A 9,381-nucleotide genomic window follows, 5' to 3' on the forward strand; every position below is an offset into this window, starting at 1 on the left:
TGTCTGGTAGCTCCTTAAAAATCTCCAGTCTTAGGGCTTGTTTTTATTTGAACTGACTCAGAGCTTATTCTAAGCAAACAGGCTATCCCCGGGGCATTCATTGAAAGAAAAAAACCAGTTGTGATGGTTCAACATCATAGCTGCAAGAAGTAGTAATACCAGTTGGAGCTAACCAGAAGCCGACCAAAGAACTTGAAAGGCAAAGCTAGGGAATGAGATGTCCACAGAGGGCTCTGATATTCTCTGACTCATTCTTGGAACTCCAGAAGGACACCTGCGTGTACAGGGCTGTGAACATGTCTAAGAAACACCCGAGAGGCCCCAATCTCTCACTTCTTTTTTTTTTTAAAGATTTTATTCATTTATTCATGAGAGACACACAGAGAGGCAGAGACCAGGCAGAGGGAGAAGCAGACTCCCTGCGGGGAGCCCGATGTGGGACTCGATCCCAGGACCCCGGGATCACACCCTGAGCCAAAGGCAGATGCTCAACTGCTGAGCCACCCAATTACCCCACCGATCTCTCACTTCTGACTGACCTTGAGACTTTGTACAAGCATGAAACTAAGGGCAAAGCAGAGTCATAAACTACCTGTTGTAGCATTGAAGTCATGACGGAACACACACACATAACCTCATGTCAAAAGCTGGGAATCTTATTGCTTCAAGAAATTTTTTTTAAAGAGTTATTTATTTATTTATTTATTTATTTATTTATTTATCTATGAGAGAGAGAGAGAGAGAGAGAGAGAGAGAGGCAGAGACACAGGAGGAGGGAGAAGCAGGCTCCATGCAGGGAGCCCGATGTGGGACTCGATCACGGGACTCCAGGATCGCGCCCTGGGCCAAAGGCAGGCACTAAACTGCTGAGCCACCCAGGGATCCCTGCTTCAAGAAATTTAAGGAAATCTCTGTCCAATTATTAGCCGAACACCAGTAAGGCCAACTTCACAGAATAATGGGAATTCCAGAAGGAAAGGAGAGAGAAGAAGAACATTTAAAGAAATAATGCCAGATAATTCCCAAATTTGATGAAATACATTAATTTGTACATTCAGGATGCTCAACTAATTCCAAGTATGGTAAACTCAAATGATGTATACCTAGCTGCATCAGTTAAACTTATGAAAACAAAAGCCAAAGAATCTCAAAAGCAGCAGGAGAAAAATCACATACCAGAAATCCTCAAAAATGTTAACAGCTGACTTCTCATCAGAAACTGGAGACCAGAAAGCAGTGGGATGACATATTCAAAGTGCCAAAGCAAAAAGATCGTTAAAGGGGATCCCTGAGTGGCTCAGCGGTTTAGTGCCTGCCTTTGGCCGGGGGCGGGATCCAGGAGTCTTGGGATCGAGTCCTGCTCCTGCGTCAGGCTCCCGACATGGAGCCTGCTTCTGCCTCTCTCTCTCTCTCTCTGTCTATCATGAATAAATAAATACATAAATCTTTTTAAAAAATTGTTAAAATTCCATATCCAGCAAAATAATCCCACAAAAATGAAGGAGAAATTAAGACACTTTCAGATAAACAAAAACTAAAACATTTGTTGCTGGCATATCTTCCCTGCAGACAATACTAAAAGGAATCCTTCAGGCTGAAATGCAAAGACATTATACAGCAACTCAAATCCACACAGAAATAAAGAATACCAATAAAGGTAACTACGTAAGTATAAGACAGCAAATATTTATTTTTTGTTTGTAATATTTAAATCCTAGCTGAATAAATAATTATAAAGCTGTGTTTATAGATGTATTAATTTCCTCTTCCATTTTATGAGCAATTAATTAAATGTAAATATATGAAACAGTCCAACCAAAAGACCAAGATTGGCAATGGATAAAAGAAAAAAATCGTGAACTGCATGCTGTTTTAAGAGCCATTTAAATTCAAAGAGTGGAAAAGATAGTCCATACAAATAGTATTCAAATGAGAAGTAGGATGACTGTGTTAATACTGTATAAAATACACCTTAAAACAAAAATTGCCAATAGCAACAAAGAAGGGCATTTTATAATAATAAAAAGGTTAATTACATTTTTAATTTTTTTTCTATTCATGATAGACATAGAGAGAGAGAGAGGCAGAGACACAGGAGGAGGGAGAAGCAGGCTCCATATGGGGAGCCCGACGTGGGACTCGATTCAGGGACTCCAGGCTCACGCCCTGGACCAAAGGCAGGTGCTAAACCACCGAGCCACCCAGGGATCCCCTAATTACATTTTTAAAAATGTTTTATTTATTTATTCATAAAAGACACAGAGAGAGAGAGAGAGAGACGAGAGAGAGAGGCAGAGACAGAGGGAGAGAAGCAGACTGCATGCAGGGAGCCTGGTGTGGGACTTGATCCTGGGTCTCCAGGATCACACCCTGGCTGAAGGCGGCACCAAACCGCTGGGCCAGCGGGGCTGCCCAAGGTTAATTGCATTTTAATTACAAATATATATGTACCTAATAAAAGAGACCCAATGAAACAAAAATGGACAGAATTGAAGGAAGATATAGACAATTGAACAATAATAGTTGGCTTCAATACCCCATGTTCAGTAATCTATAGAGCATCTAGAAAGATCAACAAGGAAATATATGACTTGAACATCATAAACCAATTAGATGTAATAGCACCCAACAAAAGCACATTCTTTTCAAGTTTACATAGAACATTTTCTAGGCCATAACATTGTGTTAGGCTATAAAATAATCCTCAGTAAATTTGAAAGAATTGAAATTGCATATAGTATGTTCTCCGACACAATGGAATGAAACTAGACATCATTAGCATAAGGATATTTGGGAAATTCACAAAAATCAGAAATTCAGAAATCAATACATTTCTAAATAATCAATGGGTCAAAAAAAGAAATCACAAGGGATGTTAGAAATTACTTTGAAATGAGTTAACATGAAAATACAACATATCAAAATTTATGGACTACAGATACAGGAGTGATTAGAGGGATATATAGCTCTAGATGCCTGTATTAAAAAAAGAGAGAGGGATCCCTGGGTGGCGCAGTGGTTTAGCGCCTGCCTTTGGCCCAGGGCGCGATCCTGGAGACCCGAGATCGAATCCCACGTCGGGCTCCTGGTGCATGGAGCCTGCTTCTCCCTCTGCCTATGTCTCTGCCTCTCTCTCTCTCTGTGTGACTATCATAAAGAAAGAAAGAAAGAAAGAAAGAAAGAAAGAAAGAAAGAAAGATTTCAAGCCAATAACCAAAAATTATACCTTAGGAAATGAGAAAAATAGGAGTGAATGAAACCCAAAGCACTTTGAAGGAAGACAATAATGAAGATTAGAGTGAAAATAAATGAAACAGAGAATAGAAAAACAATAGAGAAAATCAATAGAACCAAAGTTGGTTCTTTGAAAAGATCAGCAAAATTGACAAATCCTTAATGAGATTAAGAAATATAGGGGATCCCTGGGTGGCGCAGCGGTTTGGCGCCTGCCTTTGGCCCAGGGCGCGATCCTGGAGACCCGGGATCGAATCCCACATCAGGCTCCCGGTGCATGGAGCCTGCTTCTCCCTCTGCCTGTGTCTCTGCCTCTCTCTCTCTCTGTGACTATCATAAATAAATAAATAAATAAATAAATAAAAATTAAAAAAAAAAAGAAATATAAACAAGGGAGCACCTGAGTGGTTCAGTGGTTGAGTATCTGCCTTTGGCTCAGGTTGGGATCCCGGGGTCCTGGGATCGAGTTCTGCACTGGGCTCCCTGCAGGGAGCCTGCTTCTCCTTCTGCCTGTGTCTCTGCCTCTCTCTCTATGTCTCTCATGAATAAATACATTAAAAAAATATAAACAGGGGACATTACTACCAACCTATGGAAATATTAGGATAATAAAATGATATTATGAACAATTGTTTGCCAATAAATTAGATAATTTAGATGAAATGAACAAATTCCTAGAAAGAAACAAACTGCTGAAACTGGCTCATGAAGAAATAGAAAATATGAATAGATCTATAACAAACAATGGGGTTGAATTATTAATAAGAAAAAACTACCTGGAAAGAAAACTTAGGGCCAGATAGCTCCACTAATAAATTCTATTAAATGTTTCAAGAAGAATTAACACTGATACTTCACAAGCTCTTTTAAAAAATAGATAGGTGAGGGTACTGCCCCACTCATTCAATAAGGCTGCTACCAAACCAAAAAGAAGATATCACAACAAAGAAAACTACAGACCAAATTTTCCTATGAATATAGATGCAAAAATCCTCAATAAAGTACTAGCAAACCAAATTCAGCGAAACATAAAAAGTGGCATTTATTCGAGGAATGCAAGACTGGTTAAACACCTGAAAATCAATTAGTATTATACACCATATCAATTAGATTAAAAAAAAAAAACACAGGATCATCTCAATAGACACATAGAGAGATCATTTGATGAAATCCAACACCCTCTCATGAAAAAAAAAACAAAAACCTGCCTGTTAAAGTAGGAATACAAAGAACTTCCTCAATCTGATAAAAGAGATCTATGAAAAACTACATTTTAATGATATATGGATGAGACTCTGAGTTTAATGGTGTGTGGTGCGTAGACTGCTGTGTTTAGTAATGTATGCATGAGATGCTGTGTTTAGTGGTGCATGATCCATGTTTTACTGCATGAAACACTGTTTCGTCACACATAGTGTGTGTGCTATTGTGTTTAGCGATACATGCACCAGGCAAGTGGTATATAGTGTCTATGCTATTGTGTTCAGTGATATATGTGTGTGAGATATTGTGTTTAGTGCTCACACTGCATGTTCTTTCTTAAGTGATACATGTCTAAGACATTATGTTTAGTGGTATATGGTAGGTGTGCTACTTTGTAAAATAATGAAAGCTTTCCCTCAAAGATCAAGAGTAATACAAAGATGTCCAGTCTCATCACTTCTATTCACCATCAGACTGGAACTTTTATCCAGGGCAATTAGGCAAGAAAATGAAACAAAAGACATCCAGATTGGAAAGAAAGTGCAACTATGTTCTCGGATGACATGATCTTGTATATAGAAAATCCTAAGAAAAATGGGATGCTTGGGTGGCTCAGTGGTTGGGTGTCTGCCTTCCGCCCAGGGTGTGATCCCAGAGTCCCGGGATCGAGTCCCACATTGGGCTCCCTGCATGGAGTCTGCTTCTCCCTCTGCCTGTGTCTCTGCTTCTCTCTCTCTCTCTCTCTCTCTCTGTCTCTCATGAATAAATAAATAAAATCTAAAAAAAAAAGAAAGAAAGAAAGAAAAAGAAAATCCACCAAAAAACCATTGGAACTAATAAATGAGTTCAGCAAGGATGCAGGATACAAGACTAATAGACAAAACCCGGTTATATTTCTATACATTAGCAATGAAAAATCTACAAATGAAATTAAGGAGTCAATTCCATGGGATGCATGTGTGGCTCCGTGGTTGAGTGTCTGCCTTTGGCTCAGGGAGTGACCAGGATCGAGTCCCACATCCGGCTTCCTGCATAGAGCCTGCTTCTCCCTCTGCCTATGTCTCTGCCTCTCTCTGGGTGTCTCTCATGAATAAATAGATAAAATCTAAAAAAAAAAAAAAGTCAATTCCACGTACAATAGCTCAAAAACAATGAAATGCCGAGGGATAAATTTAACAAAAGAAGAGCAAAATCTATGCTCTGAAAACTGTAAAACATCGTTGAAACAAATTTAAGACAGATAAATGGAAAAACATACCATATTCATGGATTGGAAGATATTATATGGTTAAGGTGGCAATTCTCTTCAGAAGGGTCTAAGATTCAATATGATGTCTTTTAATATCCCAGATGATTTCTTTGAAGAAATTGACAAGCTGATCCTAAAACTCATAGGAATTCAAGGAATCCAGAGTGGTCAAAACAATCTTAACCAAGAAGAATAAAGCTGGAAGCCTCACACTTTTTAAAAAATTTATTTATTTATTTATTTATGATAGACATAGAGAGAGAGAGAGAGAGGCAGAGACACAGGAGGAAGGAGAAGCAGGCTCCATGCCGGGAGCCCGATGTGGGACTCGATCCCGGGACTCCAGGATCGCGCCCTGGGCCAAAGGCAGGCGCTAAACCGCTGAGCCACCCAGGGATCCCCTCACACTTTTTTTTTTTAAAGATTTTATTTATTCATGAGAGACATACACAGAGAGAGAGAGAGAGAGAGAGAGAGAGGGAGAAGCAGGCTCCATGCAGGGAGTCCGACGTGGGACTTGATCCCAGGTCTCCAGGATCACACCCTGGGCTGAAGGCGGCGCTAAACCGCCACCCGGGCTGCCCCTCACACTTCTTGATTCCAAAATATCAAATGTATCGTAAGGGACCTGAGTCCAGAATATAAAAAGGATTCTTACAACTCAACAATATAAAGAAAAATACCTATTTTAAAAATGAACAAAAGTATCTGAACAGACATTTCTCCAAAGAAGATATGCAAATGGCAGTAAGCACGTGGAAAGATGTCTGACATCATTAGACATTGGGGAAATGCAATTGCAAGCCTCAATACACTACCACTTCACACATACTAGGATGACTAAGATTTAAAAAAAGAGAGAAAATAAATAACAAATGTTGGCAAAGGTGTGGGGAATTTGGAACCCTCATACACCCTAGAATTGTAAAAAGGTATACCTCTTTAGAAAACAGTTTGGTAGTTCCTCAAAGTGCTAACCCCAGAATTACTCTGTGACCCAGTAATTATCCTCATGGTTCTAGACCCAAGTGAAATGAAAACATGTGCCCATACAACTTGTCCGTGAATATTCACAACAGTCTTACATGGAAATAACCCAAATATTCCTCAACTGATGAATGGATAAATGAAATGTGGCATATCTGTACAAGAAAATCTTATCTGGCCACAAAAGGAGACAAAATATCAACACCTGCTACAGCACAAACGACTCTTGGAAAATTTATGCTTAGTGAAGGAAGCCAGACACAAAAGATAACATATTTATGGTTCCATTTGTATGAAATGTCTGGAAGGGGAAAATCTACCTATGTGGAAAATAAAGAAGTGGTTGCTAGGTTCTGGAGGAAGAGGAGAATCGATTGTGATTGTAATGAGAATGGGGTTTTTTTCTGGCAATGATGAAATGTTCTAAAATTGATTGTGGTGACAGTTGCCTATCTTCTTTAATATGTTACACATCACTGATGTGTATACTTTAAAACAGTGACTTTTGGGGTGCCTGCGTGGCTCAGTTTGGTTAAGTGTCCAGCTCCTGATTTCGGCTCAGGTGTTGATCCCAGGGTTTTGGGATCAAGCTCCACATTGGGCTCTGCTCTGAGAATGGAGCCTGCTTCAGATTCTTCTCTCTGTCCCTCCCCACTCCCTGCTTGTGTGTGCTCTCTCTCATAAAATAAAATAAATAAAATAAAATAAAATAAAATAAAATAAAATAATAAAATGGCGAATTTCATATTATATGGATTATATTTCAATAAACTGTAATAAAAATTAGGAAATACAGAATATATAGGCTTCTTCCACCATTTTTAAAATAAAATGTAGCACACTGGGGATGCCTGGGTGGCACAGTGGTTGAGCCTTTGGCTCAGGATGTGATCCCGGGGTCTGGGATCGAGTCCCACATGGGGCTGTCTGCAAGGAGCCTGCTTCTCCCTCTGCCTCTGTCTCTCTCTGTGTCTCTCATGAATAAATAAATCTTTAAAAAAAATGTAGCACACAGTATACTTTTTTGACCTCTGCTTTTTTTCCACTTAACAATGTACCTTGGCATTCATTTCATAACAGTACATAGTACTCCTCTTCATTGTCTTTTATGGCTACATAGTACTTGATTATGTAGCTGTACTACCTTTAACTCAACAATTTTCTTATGTAGGTGGCATCTGGGTTGTTTTTAATATTTTGCTATTAAAGATGGTGCCACAATTAATAAACCTGTTGTTTCTTTCTTTCTTTTTTACAGGTGTATCCACAGGATAACTTCCTATAAAACGGATTACTATATCTGGGGCGCCTGGCTGGCTCAGTCAGTGGAGCGTGCGACTCTTGATCTCAGGGTTCTGAGTTTGAGCCCCACATAGGGTATAGAGATGACTTACAAATAAAATCTTAAAAAAAAAAACCCTCCTCCCCAGATTATTGGATCAAGAGGTAAATCCATATTAATACATAATTTTGTTAAATATTACCAGATGTTCCTTCCATAGCATCTGTTCCATTTTTGTACCTTTGACAGCAATGTAAGAAAGTGCCTATTCTCACAGCTTCATTAACAGGGTAGGTTTTCAAGCTTTTGAGTTTTTGTCAATCAGTGGTTGATACACAGTATCTCAGTGTATTTTCATTTGGGGTTTTAATTTGCATGAAATTGAGTATCTTTATATATGTTTGAAAAATTTTTGATGATTTTTTAAAAATGAACTACAGTGATTTCTTTCAGGTTTTTCTATCAGGTTTTTGGCTTTGTTCTTCTAGATTTTTACAGCGCTTTCTGATACATTCTGGCTGTTGACTAGAAATATCATCTAAACTGGTGACTCCTAAATCACATGCCCATGCTGAGCTCCAAACTCATATATCCAACCACTTACTTGATATTTCACTTAAAAAAACCCAATAGTCAGTCTTGTCTATCATGGGAAAAACAGAATTCTTTATTTTCCCCCTTGAGTACTTCTTCATCTCAATGAATTATATCCAAACACCTGACTGTTTTTCTGTATCTCCTCTGACAAAGCTCTAGACCAATTCGCCACCATTTATCTCCCTGAAGATGGCAGCACCTCCCAATTGGCCTCCCGTCTTCTGCCTTTACTCTTCTCTTCTCCCTAACCCATTTTCAAAATAGTGACCAGGATGATCTCTTTAAAAGTGTAAATCAGATCCTTCCCACAGCAGGTGGAATCAAATAGAACATATAATTGAGCTCCTTGGTGTGGCTTCCGTGTCTCACGGGAGTTGACGCTTGTCAACCTCTCCAGTTTCCCTACCCAGCTGGTCCTCGTGGCTTTCTTTGGTCTCTTGAACATGCCAGGCTTATTACACTCTTGGGATTTTTACACATTTCTCCTTTCTTTGCATGACTATCCTTCCCCTCCACATCTTCCCACTTGGGTCTCTGCCAAAGTCGCCCCATCCTCTACTGCTCTAGTTGATTTTATTCAAGGCCTCTCCCCAAACCAGTTGCTGTTCTGGAGATCTCTGTTATATGAACGAATTCACCCCTCTTTGTTTAAAAAACCATTTGAGGGGGCAGCCCGGGTGGCTCTGTGGTTTAGCGCCACCTTCAGTCCAGGGCGTGATCCTGGAGACCTGGGATCTAGTCCCACATCGGGCTCCCTGCATGGAGCCTGCTTCTCCCTCTGCCTGTGCCTCTGCCTCTCTCTCTGTGTGTGTCTCTCATGAATGATAAA

The 9,381-nt window shown here is 39.6% G+C and overlaps 1 protein-coding gene across 7 annotated transcripts in view; it reads left to right on the top strand.

Moving 5' to 3' along the window:
* Positions 1 to 8,151, top strand: part of ZFP3 (ZFP3 zinc finger protein) — a 90,564-nt gene extending 82,413 nt beyond the window's left edge. For all 7 annotated transcript variants that reach the window (XM_077893080.1, XM_077893082.1, XM_077893090.1 and 4 more), the window contains one exon: positions 7,932 to 8,151. The gene's annotated coding sequence lies outside the window, so the exon portion shown is untranslated. The remainder of the gene's footprint in view (positions 1 to 7,931) is intronic.
* Positions 8,152 to 9,381: the final 1,230 nt, after the last annotated feature.

This window comes from Canis aureus, chromosome 3, assembly GCF_053574225.1.
Source record: "Canis aureus isolate CA01 chromosome 3, VMU_Caureus_v.1.0, whole genome shotgun sequence".
NCBI classification, from domain to species: Eukaryota; Metazoa; Chordata; class Mammalia; order Carnivora; family Canidae; genus Canis; species Canis aureus.